We start from the raw sequence: 12,284 nt of genomic DNA on the forward strand, positions 1-12,284 counted from the left end.
AGATACCTGGGAAAGGTAAACATTAAGCTCTGGTTGCCTTTTAATACTTTAACCTGTGTTGTGATAATCTTTAGTTCCTGTTTGCAAAACCTCAAGGGAAGGAGGCAGAGGATATTTTATTTGACTGGAGAAGTCAGAAATACTTTTGTAGTATGTGGGTAGTGCATTGGAGTAAGAATTGTCCTTTGTGTGAGCAAAGAGAATATATAGTGAACATTTTTGAAGTGGGGATTTGTGAACAAGGAGGAAGAATGCTTTGAGCTGAGGAGGGACGGCAAACAAATTTGTCCTTTAGTATTTTTGTTGGAAGTGGGGTACATTTCCGGTAATTAATGTGACAGCTCTGTATATGCCATGTTTTGTTTTTATTTTCTGTAATATTTCTTGGTATATCTCATGGACAGAATATAACTTCTGACTCTTTTTGTCTCCTACTTAAAATATTATAGGTATAATTTGCATTTCTGAGATTAAATCTATTAAATAGGAGGTTAAACACACAGGTCAGAACTCATATTAGGCAAACTAAGCTATAGCAGTCTTTACATAGATTGACATTCTTCTGTGGTTGGAAGGGTGTTGAAAATTTCGTATAACATACCAATATATTTTTATTTTAAAGACATTTGACTTGATGTTAATCACAGCTCTTAGTATGAAATGCCATCCATCACTTTGCAATTACATTGGTGCATCAACAAAATACAAAAGCAGTTCTCTTATAAGGAAACCTAGAATTGTTGTATTTGTTTACTTGATTCTTTTTTTTTTCCTCTGCTAAAAGAAAATACTAAGTTGAAGATTCTTGTTAATTATTATTCCTTCACTTCCCTGCTATGTTAGATTTAAAAAAGTCTTTGTTTTGGGTTTGCTTACCTCCCTTTGGAAAACTGAAGGATGAAATGAGGTGACAGAATTTTAGAACTAGAAGAGACTCTAGATATTAATTCTTGTATGTGCCCCTCTTTTCTACTTCTTTCCCACTTTAAATATGTGAAAAACAGAGGCCCAAGGAAGTCTGAGTGACTTGATTTGCCTTAAGTTATGCTGAATTGATATCCAGATCTCTTCTTCATAGTTTCTTGAGGTTCTTTTCAGCCATTAGACACCATTAGCTATATCAGACGTAGCTCAGATGGTGATTTATCAGTAAGTGTTAGGGTCTGCTAAAATATTAATGCATGTTGATAATCCACATATTTATTGCAAATGTAATTAATTTTATACTTCCTAAATTCAATTTGTGAGTCTACTGTTTAATTTCTTAAACTTTACTGTCTATGCCTAAATTCAGATGTGAGTCGGTCTTGCCATTCAGCCTCAGCATTTGTTAATGTTCATGCTATTCCTTAGTTGGACTCTTTATAATATTTTCTGAAGATTTTTATTTCTGTCATATCCCCTGTAAAGCAACTCTTATGTTAGAATAAGTACCTCAGACAATGGATGAGTGATAATATTCTACTATGATAACACATTTAGTCATTGTTAAATAACTCTTACTTGTAAAATCTTGCAGTGCTTGCCACACAAGTGTAACACATTTACCCTGTTACATTCATCCATGTTCATTAGAGCTTGACTTTAGTACCTCTGTTTAATTAGGCCTATGGCATTCTTCTCATCTCATTCTAGTCATTCTTTAATTTCTTCTGTCTTCTTTGTCTTTGCCATAGTTTAATTTCAAAGATGCTGATATCTCTTCTAATATTTCAGTGGCATTTCTTCTATGGTTTTGGAGTTCTAACACAAGAGTTTTTTCTCTGCCTTCTCTAACAAATATCAAGTTACATATTATTATCACTGAAAGATGATATTAGCCATCAGTTAGGAAAATAAACTCACAGGTTGGAAAAATGTCACACTGAACAAAATACAAATATATTTTAATTATTGCACACATTTGGTTGAACACTCATATTACATGTGTTTAATGAATTACTGAGTTGGGTCTCAGGTTAAACTAAGTTGTGAATTTTCACAGAAATTGAATGCTTCCCCAAAAATCAAAAGTCATATGGGAGAAAAATCAGTTCTGTTGTACTAGTGTAATGTATTATGCCAGCTTTAAAATCCAGTTACTGCTTCACTTTTATAGAATTTACATGCTATCTTTTGGAGGTACATATTGGTAGGATTTTTTCCCACAGCTGCATGATATTTTATGATGAGTTGCTACATGCTATGATTTCCTTTTAGTTTATATTGGACTAATGAGATTCTTCATTTAGTATACAGTTAGGTCTTCAACAAAAGGTTTACATCTCAATTCAGGTAGCAGCCAGCTAATTGAATGTTATTATTAGGACCTTGAGGACTGGACTTGAACCATGACAATTTTCTTCCCAAAATGTTAAATATAAGGAATTGAAAAGAATAGCTGAATGGGAAAAAGAGTTCTTCTCGTTTTTGTAACCTGTGTTTGGTACACTGCATTACTACATGCCTGAGAGAAGTAGATTATTGTGGGTAATTTTAAAATTCTATTCCTAATCTATCTCACCATTAGTGAGTTACAAATTAAAATCTTTTATTTGGCTTTTAATTGGTTCTTAATGAAGTTGAGGAAGGCACTCTGTAAACCTAGTATTGGAGGCTTCTGGTTTTATTGCTTAGGTAACCTGTATTCATCAATTTAACTAGAGTATTTTACACAGTTTTTTTCATACCTGACACATATATCCTCATCATATTTGTCCATGTTTTTATTAAGGACCAACGAGGGGTTTAGGAAGACATCTCTTTGTTAAAGATAAATATATTTAGGTTTCTACATCAGGAATAATTTACTTTAGGTCGGTGAAAAATGAAGCCTGGATTCAAGTTTGGCTCTGCCTTTAACTAGATCAGAACAAGTCACTTAACCTTTCTGTGATTTAGCTTTTACATCTACAAAATAAGGACATACTATGTTTTTTGGGGTTTTTTTTCTTCACTTTTTTTCTCCTTTATTACTTACATTAAATACATCGGTAAATCAGCAGTCGCATTCTGTTACCACGATTGTTATGATGGGAGAGGGAGAAAGGGGGGAAAAGGCAAATGCTTTCTCAGAAAAAAAAAAAAAGCCTCCCCGCTTAAAAAAAAAGATCAGAAGGAAAAAAATGAAGAGCTGGGAAATAAAAACTAAGATTCCCCCAAGCCCAATAGAGCTCAAAGGAAAGCAGAAGAGCTGGAAGTAGATGGAAGGCAGCAGATAGGCCCAGAAGCTAAGGCCAATCCTGTTCCTAAGAGGGGGCGGGGAGGGAAGAAGAAGCCTGGAGAAATGATTTCCCAGCCCCAAGGCAACGAAACATCTTTACTCCTGCTCCACAAGGAAAGCTGTGCAGACAAAGAACTTCATTTCTAAGAGGCTTAAGAGAGCCATCCTAGTTCTTCCACTTGTAGGAATGCACTGAGTGCTTTTGGTGCTAGTGGGCACTGGGAAAGGGGAAAATGTTTGTGTGTTTCAGGGCCACGGGAACTAAGGCTGCCCCTGGAAAAGGAAAGGAATTGAGGCCTAAGTGGAAGAACCTAAGCTGGGTCCTCCAGAAGCTCAGCTTCTTGGATTTCTCAGCTGCTCTGGGGCAGGAGGCAGTCTGGAAGCCAAAAGGGCAGAAAGGTTCCAATCCTGGGTCACTATGGCCTCTCCTTACTTCCCCCAATATTCCCAAAACTCTGGGCTAGAACGAGAAGGAGTTGAAAGTTCTCTCTTGCCTTGATGGCTTCCCAAAGCCATCCTAAAATTCCTGATGAGGGATGTAAAGAGGCTAGAGATTTAAAAGGGCAACCATCCTCTGGGATGTGAGACACCATGAGGGACCTTCAGTGCCAGTCATTCCCTGTCCACAGGAACAGGTGTTAAGATATGAGGGAGCCACATGTAGGCCTCTATGGTACTACCCCCTAGTGGTGTGTGGATTAAACCGCTGGTTGTATGGGGGGTGGGGATATCATGGAGGAACCAAACTGAAGATACTAACAAAGAAGAAAAGAAATAGGGAGATGGGGGACAGAACAGACTGTACAGTGGGAATAAAGATCATATCTATTTACAGGGAAGTAGAAAAGACATGGTAAATGGTGGATCAAATTGAATGGGAACCCTGGGAAAGGACAGAAAATGCCTCCCTTTTGCCTGACTCCTCTTCACTCCCGTACCATGGCCTACGCTGTCCTGAGACTCCTCTTCAGTTGCTCAGTGATTCCCCAGGAAAGGCAAACCTATACCCAAGAGCTAGGATGGTAAGAATACAGGTGAGGTAAGAATCAGAGTTGGAGGAAGGTAGCAGTGGACACTGGGCTTGAGTAGCTGCCACCAGTACTGTTCTCTATAGCCCCTCCCCAAACCTCACATACACCTCAGATTCCATTTAACTAAAAGGAGTTGAGCGCAGGTAAATCAATCAAAACCCCCATAAAACAAATATCACAACTGAACTACCATCAATTAAAGTGCAAACTGCAGGGGGATACAGTGGCTGGGGCTGAGGCCATCTGAAGGCCAGAGAGGGAAAAAAAATGCATATGTAAAGGTCAGAGGATGGGTATCAGAAACTGGTCCCTCCTCCATTTAGATCACAGCAGAGCCAAAGATGCAGGCAACCAGTGAAGATTCTTTGGAGGACTCTAGGGTCCAGAATCTCCCCCGCTATGGGGGAGAAGCTACCTAAGAGGCTGGGTGAGGGGAAAGGAGGCCTTGGAAGAATGCCAGAGCCACAGATGACACTATGTCTCCACCTCCTCCTCCCAGTTAGCTAACAACATGACTCCAGCCTGGTGCCTGAGAACTTGCCTTCCCATTCTCGCCTCCACCTAGAAACACCCTCCATAAGACCAACTCACGGATACTGCAGTGTTTTCAAATATGAGAAACTCCAACCAAATAAAAACAAAAAGGAAATGTTTCCTTACTCCCTCCTGCTCCGCACCTTACTTTCCCCCAGGGCCCTTAATGTGACTGAAGTAGAAAACTCCTTCAGTTCCTGGATTCACCACCTTCTCCATCCTGGGGAGAGGAGGAAAAAGGGATCAAGAACAGAGATTGACCAAAAGCAGAAGGGGAAGGGGCAGGAGACAAAAAATGTTTTCTGAAAAAATGGGGAGGAGGAGAAGGAAAGATAAGTAGGTCACTGTCTTGCACCTATAATACAAAGTGAAGAAAGTTTGTTTTGGAAGGTAAGTCCTGGGGGATCTGACCCCCAAGCCCCAGAGTAGGGGTAGGAGGCCAGTGGCAACAGCTGCCTGGTGTTGGTTGCTGAAGCGTTAAAAAGTGCCATGACGGAGCTGTCAGGAGGCAGCCCTTGGAGCCAGGGCTCAGTGTGCTGTTACCATAGGGGCTGTGTGCTGAGGGGTGGGGATGGAGGTTATTTCTTAGCTCTCGTGCTAGCTCCGTGCTTGTTTGCTGCTAGCCACCCCCTCAGTTGCTACAACACTGGCTCTTGTTCTGCTGGGACTGCTCATGGAGATCCACACCACGGCTTCGTCCTGCTGCATGCCCCAGATTCTGGGGTTCACTCTTTGGCAACTTCTTAGCTATTGCCAGGAAGAGATCATTCACGTTCATAGCTGTCTTGGCTGAAGTCTCCATAAACAATAAGCTGTTGTCATCTGCATACGCCTGGGCCTCTTCATACTCCACCATGCGCTTGTTGGCCAGGTCAGCTTTGTTCCCTGCCAGGGTAATAACGATGCTAGGACTGGCCTGTTGTTGTAGTTCCTTCACCCATGTCTTTGCTCGGGCGAAGGTCTCCTGATTAGTAATGTCATAAACCACAATTGCAGCTTGGGCATCTCTGTAGTACATGGTGGCCAAGCTATGGTACCGCTCCTGCCCAGCTGTGTCCCAGATCTCAAACTTGACTGTTGTGTCATCTAGACAAACAGACTGGGTGAGGAAGGCCGCTCCAATGGTGCTCTCCTGGTACTCATGGAACTGCCCTTTGACAAAACGTAATACCAGGCTAGACTTTCCCACTGCAGATTCACCCAGCAGGACCAATTTGAATTGGCATATTTTGCTGGCCTGGGGCTGCCCATTGGGCCTGGCTGTGCTTCTGCTAGTCATGGCTAGATTATCAGAGTGGGAAAGGGTGAAGGGAGGGGGATGCCACAAAGAGGCGAAGGGGGGAGGGGGGAGGGGAGGGGACTTCCAGGCTTCAACAGTCCTGGGGCTCCGTTCCCCCGTCGGGCCCAAGCCTGTGTCCCATACTATGTTTTAACTATGCTTTTTTTCAACTATTTTTCTGAAGTGATACAGGGAGCAACTATCAGATAACTTTTCTAAAGCTGAGCTACATATTAAATTTTAAAAGTCATTTTCTGCTTTTATGTTATCAAAGTCAGAGTGTTTCTTGTCATATCATCTTGATTGTTTTCAGAATTGTAACATGTGACCTGATTCTTGGCCTCAAACTTTAATGTAGACACTAGTAAGGTACTGTGATAATGCCTTCCTTGGTAGACTTAAAAAAGTGATGAGCATGCTTTTGAGTAAGTACAAAAGTTGTTTCAGGTCTCTCTTCTTTTACACATTTAAAAGATGTAGTTTTGTCAGGACAAGAGACTTTAAAATATTATATCCTTGAGTAGATATTACATGCTCATGGTATACATTTCAAAAAGTACGAGAGAAAATGGAATGAAATGAAATAAAAATAAATCTCCTACCCCTGTCCCTCAGCTACACACATCCCCTCCACAGAAATAATCACTGTTACCAGTTTCTTGTTTAGCCTTTCAAACTGTAGTCCACAGAAACCCAAATCTCACAAACATAATTGTTGGATGTTCTTTTGAAGGGCAAATATATATACTATTGTGCTAAAGTCTAATTTTTATTTTCATCAAAAGATAGCATTCTGGAGCATGACATGCTTAAAAATTTCAAATCATAATAATAACTCATTCAAGCTCCAGAACAGTCTTTTTACTTCAGAAATTACAAAGCAGAGACTGGAAGGGGATAAACAGCTTTCTACTTAAATCTGATTATCTAGCTCTTTAGTGTTGAAATCCTACTGGTTTGGAATTTAACAAAAGTGGTCCCATGATTAAAGATAATTTGGAAAAATCTGACTGGGTAGCTTATCTGCTCACTACACAAGAAAGTGGTTGTGAGAAATTTCCATTGTGCATTACAGTAAAGTGAGAGAATCTGTATATTTTGCTTATTCCCTGTCTACATGAGCAACAGATGTTGACTGGGGCTAGAGGATCTGCTTCCAAGGGCACTTACTCATTTGGCTGGCAAGTTTCTAGTGGTTTGGGCCCCCTGTTTTTACCTGAGTATCCTAAACGCAGAGGCTGGCTCCAGAATAAGCAATCCAAGAGACCAGGGTAAAGCTACAGTGTCTTTTATGACCTTGCCTAGAAAGTCACACACTTCTGCATTATTTTATTGGTCACAGAGGTCAGCTCTATTCAGCATGGGAGAGCACTATAAAAGGGCTTGAATACCAGAATTTAAAGATCATTAGGGGTAATCTTGGGAAGTGGCTGTGGTGCCTCCCAACTATAGTTTCACCCCCATTTAAATAAGGATTGGATCAGAGTCTTATATTGTTTCTGGTAAACTTAAGGTGAATTTATGCAAAAATTTTGATGCTTTTAAAATGCTACACACCTTTCTGTTATTTATTAACTACTCAAAAAAATGCTTGTTTGATTTGCGACGCTTTTGATGTATTTTTTTATTGTGTTTGATACCATATGAGAACAAAAACACATAATCTGAGAATATCTAGAGATACTAATTCTGGCTTCCTCTTAGAATGTGTAGGATACATCCTCAGGCTTTAACACGTTGCTGAAATCTTGGCTACCTTGTCTATTGATGTTACTGCTTTAATCTAGCCGTTGGATCTGGGTGTCATCCAGAAACCTGAGTGGATATAGGGCATCTCTCATTCACAAAAGAGTGAATTCTGACTATAGTCTTCAAAAGCTTAAGATACTGGCATACTTATGCTGCTGGGATTCTGTGGAAGAATAAGGCTGCCATTGTACGAGAAAGAAAAAAAGGCCATGTGTTATTTTTGAGGGAAATCTTAAAAGGAGTAAGAATTTGAAGATTTTAGTGTAGTGCGGATGGACAGGGACATTTGTAGGTCAAGTATCTGTTTAGTTTAAATGTTTCAGGTATCCAAGTGAGATATCAACTAGATAGTTAGATATTCAGCGAAGAGGGTTAGGATGGAGATACAAATTTGAGATTTAACATCATAAAGATGATAGTTAAAAGCCTTGGGACTAGGTGAGAAAACAATGAAGAGAGAAAACAGTCCTAGTATAAGCCTTGAGGCACTCGTCTTTTAGAAGACTAGTGAAGAGACAGAACTAATAAAGGAAATTAGAGGGAGAAGGAAAACCAGGAGAATATGTCAGAGAAGCCAAGAGAAGACGTCTTTTTCAAGTAAAAGAGAGTATCTTCTTGGTCTAAAGTTACTAAGAGTTGGTTGTACTAAGATGAGGGCAGTGGAATTTTGGCCACGTGGTGGTCACTGGTGACCTTGATAGTTGAGCTTCAGGAAATTGTTTAGGATTAAGGTAGTTAAAGAGTGAATTAGAGGTGAGGAAATAGAGCCAGGAAATGAAAGCCACTAGATAAAGAGGTTTTGCTGTGAATAGAACAGAAAAGTGGTCATATGTACTGGTGGAGCACACAGGGAGCTAAGGTCAAGAGAGGGATTTATAAAGATGAGTGATCCTAGAGCATGTTTGTGTGTTCATGATAATGATCCAGTAGAAAAGGAGAAACTGATTATACAGAAGAGAGGAGCTAATCAAAGATCTTCTTGAAAAGACAAGAGTATTTGGAATCCATTGCCCAAGTAAGGGCATTGGTCTTTGATAGGAGTAGGTGTGCTTTTTCTGTTTTAATAGGAGAGAAGCAGTGTAGGCTTAGTAGGGAATTTCTCTCTTAATGGAATGAAGTAGATCTTCAACTGAGTGTGGCATAGGTAGGAAAATAGGTGTATTTCAGGACTGAGGAGAGAAAAAAGGTGTGAAGAAGTTAACTCAGATAATGGGAAAGCGGACTTTCTAGGAAACACAGTAGTCCTGCCAGGTAGTGTTAAATATTCTTCTATGTTTATGGTTAATTTAAAGTGCAACCAGCCAGCCGTGCTATCTAATTCTCCCCGAACCCCAACACAACACATAATAAGCTGCTCTGATGAAAGCATGCAAAAGTTGAATAGCTCATTCAGTTTAACCAGAGTTGGGGTTTTACCAGGTAAATATAATAAAGGGAGAGAAGAATGAGAGATTTAAGTGAAAGGGAGTGGTTATTGTTGGGCTTTAGGAGGAAAGTAAAGATGAAAGTGATAGTGAAAATTGATGAGAACTTGGGATTGAAGAAGCCAGTGAGGTAAAAGAATGTTGTATTTGGAGATGGTAGAATAAACTAGAGGAGTAGGAGGCATGTTTCAGAGGCTGGAACTTTGGAAATTGAGATTTTTTTTTAAGATTTTGGAGTTGGTCCAGGTGGTCCTTTCACTGCACAGAAGCCTTTTTTTTTTTAAATAAAAGAACTTTGTGTTCTCTATTACAAAAGAACAAGTATCAAAAAGATATCTTTTCTATGAAAGTTCCAGGTGTTTTATTGAGCAGTTCTGTTTGTTTGAATTAAATGGCAGGCTTTCTTTGGGAAAAGATTAAGAAAATGCTTTTTTCATATGTTATCAGGTATAGACTGGTTTGAGAATCAAGATACTTATTGATTGCTCATGTCTGTTGAGGAAGGTATTTGAAAGTGAAATGAAATTTAATCGAATTCTTAAGAAATCTTACTGTTTGCTTCTATAAAGGCTATGTGACACTTCAGAAAATTCTACTCAGTTTTGGAGGACTTGGCAAAGAAAATCTTTAAAGAGACTTACAAACTGAATATGAAGTTTTAGTTTTAAAAACATAATCTAACATTGAAAGAGGGAATTAAATTTATTAGTTTGCCTTGATTTTCCTTTCTGTCTTCCCTTTTAGAACATAATGTTCAGTATTCATTTTGACCTCTTATTAGGTGACTCATTCTCCTAATCTTTAAAATAATTCTATATATTAGATACTATTGTGTGTAGTCCAAGTGACCAGAAGTTTCTGATTTTATTGACACAGTACAATAATGCTGCGTACGTTTTATTTTTTCATTTTACTTAATAATAAATTTGGGTTATTTAGCCTACAGTAGCAAGCATTTATCTTTAGATACCCAGAAGTGAAATAATTTTCTACTGTATACTTTGCCTTATATATTAAAACTCAGCATAAAGCAAGAAGGAAGGAAAAGGAAGGAAATGATATTATAGAATTAGGCAGTACAACTTGCAGTTTATATATAGGATGTTCTTTTCTCATCCAAGGTAAGAATCTGGGGATATTGTATGAGAATAAGATCAAAGATTTGGTTTAAGGTTCTAATAAATAAACACCATGATTATGCCATAAATTTATTCTTTCATGTACACCAAATTTTTTTTCCTTATATTTTAATTTTTTTCTACTGTTTGCTTTTGTTTTATTTGTTTTTATTAAAGTATAGTTGATTTACAATGTTGTGTTAGTTTCTGGTGTACAGCATGGTGATCCAGTTATGTATATGTATATTCTTTTTCATGTTTTTCATTATAGGTTATTCCAAGATATTGAATATAATTGCCTGTGCTATACAGTAGAATCTTGATGTTTATCTATTTTATGTATAATTGCTTGTATCTGTGAATCCCAAACTCCTAATTTATCCCTCCTCTGCTTTCTTCTTTGGTAACCATGAGTTTTCTATCTTTGAGTCTATTTTTGGTTTGTAAACAAGTTGATTTGTGTCATTTTTTTAGATTCCACATATAAGTGATATATAATATTGTTTTTCTCTGTTTGACTCACTTCACTTTGTATGACAATCTCCAGGTCCATCCATCTTGTTGCAAATGGCATTTCATTTTTTATGACTGAGTAGTATACCATATCTTCTTTACCCATTCATCTGTGGATGGATACTTAGGTTGCTTCCATGTCTTGGCTATTGTAAATAGTGCTGCTGTGAACAATGGGGTGCATGTATCTTTTCAAATTAGAGTTCCTTCTGAATGTATACCCAGAAGTGGGATTGCTGAATCATATGGTAAGGCTATCTTCAGTGTTTTGAGGAATCTCCATGCTGTTTTCCATAATGGCTGCACCAAACTACATTCTCACCAACAGTGTAGGAGGGTTCCTTTTTCTCCACACCCTCTCCAGCATTTACTGTTGATGAAGTTTTGAATGGTGGCCATTATAACTCGTGTGAGGTGATACCTCATTGTAGTTTCAATTTGCATTTCTCTGATAATTAGCAATGTTGAGGATCTTTTCATTTGCTTCTTGGCCATATGTATGTCTTCTTTGGAGCAATGTCTCTTTAGGTCTTCTGACCATTTTGGGGTTGGATTGTTTGCTTTTTTTTGTCATTGAGTTGTATGAACTGTTTATATATTCTGGAAATTAAGCTCTTGTTAGTCACGTTATTTGCAAATATTTTCTCTCAGCCCGTAGGTTGTCTTTTTGTTTTGTTGATAGTTTTCTTTGCTGTGAAAAAGCTTGTAAGTTTGATTAGGTCCCATTTGTTTATTTTTTCTTTTATTTTTATTGCTTTGGGAGACTGACCTAGGAAAACATTGCTGTGATTTATATCAGAGAAGATTTTGCCCATAAATCTCTTCTAGGAGATTTATGGTGCCCTGTCTTATGTTTAAGTCTTTAAGCCATTTTCAGTTCATTTTTGTGTATAGTGTGAGGGAATGTTCTAACTTCGTTGATTTACATGTGGCTCTCTAGCTTTCCCAACACCACTTGTTAAAAAGACTGTCTTCTCTCCATTGTATATTCTTGCCTTCTTTGTCAAAGATTAATTGACTGTTGGTTGTAGGGGTTTATTTCTGGGCTTTCTGTTCTGTTCCATTGATCCATATGTCTTTTTTTTGTGCCAATACTACACTGTTTTGTTCATTGTAACTTTGTAGTATTGTCTGAAGTCTGGGAAGGTTATGCCTTCAGCTTTGTTTTTTTGTTTTGTTTTGTTTGTTTGTTTGTTTGTTTGTTTCCCCTAAGTATTGCTTTGACAATTCTGGGTCTTTTGTGATACCATATAAATTTTAGGATTATTTTTTCTAGTTCTGTGAAAAATGTCATGGGTAATTTGATAGGGATCACATTATATCTGTGGATTGCTTTGGGTAGTATGGCCATTTTAGCAGTATCAATTCCTCTAATCCAAGAGCACGGGCTATCTTTCCATTTCTTTAAATCATTTTCATCAGTTTCCTTTATCA

General features: G+C 38.3%; 1 protein-coding gene and 1 pseudogene across 5 annotated transcripts in view; one reads left to right on the forward strand and one right to left on the reverse strand.

Annotated features, from left to right (window-relative positions):
* APC (APC regulator of WNT signaling pathway) overlaps window positions 1-12,284 on the forward strand; it is a 124,430-nt gene that overhangs the window by 12,238 nt on the left and 99,908 nt on the right. The gene's annotated exons all lie outside the window — the stretch shown is intronic.
* LOC102527917 (ras-related protein Rab-5B pseudogene) lies at window positions 2,948-6,184 on the reverse strand (annotated as a pseudogene). The gene has a single exon (XR_004187603.2). The product of XR_004187603.2 is annotated as a ras-related protein Rab-5B pseudogene (transcript).

The sequence above is a fragment of the Vicugna pacos genome, chromosome 3 (assembly GCF_048564905.1).
Source record: "Vicugna pacos chromosome 3, VicPac4, whole genome shotgun sequence".
Lineage (NCBI taxonomy): Eukaryota > Metazoa > Chordata > Mammalia > Artiodactyla > Camelidae > Vicugna > Vicugna pacos.